Here is a 4982-nt window from a genome sequence, read left to right as displayed (position 1 = left end):
AAGTTATTTCAGACCATTTTGAGAACTATAGAAAGGAATTTTTATAATGGCATAGCTCTAAAAACTCCTCAGTGTTAAAATCAGCCATAATATTTAACCAATACTAGTGCAGTGAGAAATATAAAAGGAGTGTTAGCAATACTAAATCCAAGGTCCATGCCTGATGCTTGGTAGGGTGTGCCAGTGTTCAGTGACAGAGAGAAGAAAATCTAACCCTTTTCTGATTTTATCAAGTCCAAACCATTCCCCCTCCACCGTGAGGAAAGGTTACACATTCTCCCCCTCAACCCTCAAGAAAAACGTATCAAGACCCAAGCAGAGCTTATTTCGGTCTCTGTTTCTACTGATCAGCTGGGCAAATCAGACTAATTTCTGGACTAGGCCATCCACAGGGAACTACAAGTGTTTCAGCTAAGAGGTATGTGAAGGAACAGTGTTACCAAGACAAATGCCCCATCCCCCCACCTTTTTTTTTTTTTTCTTCCAAAAACACCTGTCAACACTTAGACCTACAGAACACCAGGATGTGAGGAGGAATTAAATGGCACAGTGGGCGTACTGGCTGTCACAGAGGTGCTCGGCAGTAACTAGATAGTTAAGTACAAAGACAGTGCTGTAGTTAATAGGGCAGTAGTATCAAAATATATTCGCAGTGCTGACAGTTGCAGACCGGACAAACATAGGAATATCAAGTAAAACGATCACGTTTCCAAAGTCAGTTCATATTTCTCCTAGTCTCCCAACAAACCTTTGAAATTAATAGACTCTAATATTCCAAATTAGCACGTCACCAAAATCCCTGTGAAACTACTAGATGGATTCTCTACTTCAGCTATATCAAATCCATGCATATCGCACATCTCCAGCTAACTAAAAATAGAAAATAAAACATGTATTCCAATTTACATTACTTTTCACCTTCCAGTTGCTATGCTGTTCAGTAGCTGGTTAGCACTTTTGCTGCTTTTGCTTCATTCTTGTTCCAGCTCACATTGTATTATTTTCAGACTCTGGCTGAAAAGACTTTGCCTTTGGAGGCGTTAGCACACCCTGAAAGCTTTGCAGAACTCCTGACGGCCACAAGCTCAGATGACATTCCTCCTTCCAAGGCAGGGAGACTGAGACCCAAGCATGAAGTAACAACTCACATTAACAGCAAAAAATGTCTCATAGAAGCAGCAAATACTTGATTAAATTACAGCTTCTCATAAATAAGCCAGAGTATTACTTATTAAAAAATAATACTAAAATTCCCCTTAAGTATTTATAGAGTTTTAAACTTGACCCTTCACACACCAGGTGTCAACTAAAATAGGTTTGCTACGATACCAAATATTAATATTTCAGCCTCCAAAGTCTTAAGAACAGTGGCTGAACAACTGTCTTTGATCAGAGATTAGTCAATGAAGAAATACAGGTCTAAACCTCAATATCTTGAGAATTTATGAAGATTTATGTATTTACGTACTGTTTCTTACACTCCAAAGCAGTATGCTGTCCTGATCTAATAAAGAAAATGGTATTCGATAGATCATAATGCCAGAAAGGTCCATTATGATAATCCAGTGCAATCTTCCGCATAGCATGCTGCCATGGATTTCATCCAGAGATTGCAATGCTTGACTGGAGTTGGAACTTAGCCTCTAAGTGCTTTTTATCTCCAACATCAAACTAGGGCTATAAAACAAAACCCAACAAACATACGCCAATTTCACCATTTACAAGTAGTCCATTAAAACCCTCTTACTGTAAAAGAAACAAAAATGACAGTAAAGCAAGTCTTCCTGTTCCTTATACTGGAATAAATCCAGTTATTTTGCCGCTACATCTATCTCATATCTAAATTAATGTAAAGGACAAGATCATTTCAAGGTACCGTAGAAAATGATGTGAGTGGTTCTAATTTACAATTCCTACAGGGAGAATAAAGAAGTTATTTTAAGCTTTTTTTTGCATCCATATAAAACCCTTTGTGGTCTTATAACTGCAAGAAAAGCCATTTAGAATATTCATTGACTTGTGTCAGGTAAAATACTAGTGACAGACTGTCACAGGAAATCACAGGACACCTTCATGTGCAGTTTCATTCAATTTTCAGACTTAAAAAATGCATTCAATTATTGACAGAATTGATCTGAAAGGCAGGAACAACAAAAGAGGCAACAGAAGTCAATCCTTCTGTGGCCGGTGACTGCTTGGTATTATACCATACAAACGTTATCATAACTGACCATTTGGTAGTTTGAATATTTATAAGAATTTCCCCGCACAGTCACCCGTTTCCAATGAACACCAGCTTCCATTCACTCACTGCAATCTTTCCCAAGAAAGAGATTTCTCTTAAGAAAAAAAAAAAAAAAAAAAAAGAAAAAAGCTCTGGGAGGGACTGACTCTTCCTCTCCATTTTAGACACAGAACCTGTGTGGCAGAAGCACTGAGCAAAGAACAGCTAAAGTGCATGTTTTACTTTACAGAACTGCAGTATTTTACTCCAGCTTTCATAAATAAGGAGCAAGAGGAGAAAGGAAATCCTCTTTTTGGACCTGGTGACAAATACTCCCATGATACACAGAATTATGACAAGTGTTTTAGCAGAGGACAAGATATCCTCATACCTTCATAGTCTTCCATCTAAGAGCTTGTAGTTAAAAAAGTAGATGTCTATGTTTGACTTAAAATTACAGTTATGCCTTGTACCAGTGCCAAAAGCACATCCCAAAGGGTTCTTCACGTTTATTTCACCGTAAAACCGTCAGTGGACAGAGGGCAGATAGAGTACACAAGAGAGGTTTTTTGAACAGCAGTCATCCTCGTACGCTGTAAGGATGAACCAGGCTGACCCAATGGGGACAGACTGCACTGATCTGAGTCACAACATTATTGCTTTGGCAGAGGGTAACTGCAGGAAATCAATGCACCCAAGGAGCAGAAATTGAGTCAGCTCTTCTCTGACAAAATGTTTCATTATTAGCGTTCACCTAAGGTACAGATTTTTTTTCAAAGAAAATCTGAGATTATATTTTATTATCATTTTCTCAAGGCAAATGAGATTCTCTTTTGAAGAGGACCAAGACACTTGGGTTTATAAAGAGTTAAATCAGAATAATATTATCTATGGAATATCTGACCATAACAATAAGGCCAGCAAAAGTCATGAAACTGTGTGTGGTACACAGAATACTTTTCTAAATTGAGCGTTTCTCTAAGTTTTCCACTGAAAAAATACGGTACTCCTCAGTGTGACAATGCAAAATAAACAGTGCAGCTTTTTAACAGAACTGTCATGACTTAAGCCTTTCAAACTGCTCCTCAGTCACATGGGAAGACGCCAAGATACTTCTATCTGCTTATTTGCTTAGCTGCTCAGAAAGTCTCCTTTCTAAACAAATTACAGAGTTAAGTATCTTAATGCCATGTTATTCTCATTACTGAGGAACCATCCTACATACTCACTTTGGCAAGCCAAGCACAACCTCTTGTTTATTGCACGAGTGTAATTACCACACAGGCTTCTGCTAAACGACAAAGAAGTCTAAGTAACATGGAGTTATAAGTTTTTGCTCAGAAACTGAATTTTACGACTGCAAAGGCAAAAAAAAAAAAAAAAGGTTGCTTTCCCTCTCCAGGCTCTATATGGGAATAGCATCTTCAGGGTGAAACTTGCTATAACATGAATTTTGGTTAAAAGCAATAGTGGTATTTTCTGAAGAGCAACTTGTAACGTGTATTTCAACTTATAGTTTCAGAGAAGCACATTTACACGCCAGTTATAGTAAAAATGCTCAAAACGGCAGATGGTAGAAAGCCAGGAGACATTTGTTAAGTCAACGGGGCTTGCACCTTTTATAAACTGGTACACCTTATTCTTAAAGCGGGATCATTCCTGCCCGGTAAAACCATCATATCTGCTTTACGCACACAGAAACCATGACCAAGATGCAATTGAGATGACAAGGAAAACTAAAAAATCCCAAGTCCAGAGAAATGAACTATTTTGCTATAGAGCCTGCAAGTATGAAGATCAGCAGTCATAAAAGCTGGACCTTACCGTTAGCATTCTTCCCACAGATGAGATGCTCGTAAGGTTGCAACACTCCCCAAAGCTCAGCATCGTTGTTGATAACCATCTCCAGGATTTCAGCCGAGATCTCCCCTCCTCCACCATCCAGGCTCTGACTTGCCAAAACCCTAGCCTTAATCTCTTCTACAAGGTTTTCCATACACGCAGTTAAAGAGATGGCTGCATACTCATGAATCCTAACTGAGATCCTGGTGTCCACCATCCACCTGAAAAACCTCCCCACTGAGAAGGTGAGGCCACACCTAGCCGATTTGCCTTTCCTCAGTCCGTCCCCAGCACTCATGCTGTACAGAGAGAGCGCCTTGACGGTCGCCAGGACGCAGCTCTCCGACAACGACCAGCTGTGGATGAGCTTGATAGCGCTCTGCACCTCAACCCTGGTGCACTTGGAGTGCATCACGCTCAGGCGCTGAGCCTCCCTGGAGACCCTGATCAAGGCACGCCTCAGTAACTGCGAGAGCCGCCGCACAGCTTCCTGAGAAAAGCTTCTGGTATTGCCATCTCCCTTCCCTTTTCGGAGTATTTTTCCGATGGCTTCATCAGTCCAAGGGTATTCCTCTAGATCCGGCAGCTTAGGACACTTGGAAAAGAGATCTGCAACCTCGGGGTCTTCCGGCAGAACAGTGTTCACGGTATCCCAGCTGTTATTCCGACTGTTCATGGAGCCCGAGTAGTACCACCAGTTGCCCCTGTGCTGAGAAGAGGTGAAGGCTTGGGAGTTGGACTTGGAAGAAGAAAGACTAAGGGACCTGCAGGAATCCCCCGCCCCATAACCAGAGTCCAGAGTTAAATCCTCCAGGGTCTTCAGAGTAGCGCTATATATCCCAGCCATAGGAAAGACGGGTTAAGGCAGCCGCAAAAGCGCACGAAAGGTGAGGCTGGGGCAGACCCCTCTTGCGCC

The 4982-nt window shown here is 41.0% G+C and overlaps 1 pseudogene; it reads right to left on the bottom strand.

The window, feature by feature from the left end:
* Positions 1-4028: 4028 nt before the first annotated feature.
* On the bottom strand, positions 4029-4913 carry LOC104514632 (annotated as a pseudogene).
* Positions 4914-4982: the final 69 nt, after the last annotated feature.

The sequence above is a fragment of the Eurypyga helias genome, unplaced genomic scaffold (genome assembly GCF_000690775.1).
Source record: "Eurypyga helias isolate BGI_N326 unplaced genomic scaffold, ASM69077v1 scaffold14359, whole genome shotgun sequence".
Taxonomy (NCBI): Eukaryota; Metazoa; Chordata; class Aves; order Eurypygiformes; family Eurypygidae; genus Eurypyga; species Eurypyga helias.
The sequence above is the reverse complement of the archived record's forward strand: the minus strand, read 5'-3'. Positions and strand labels throughout refer to the sequence as shown.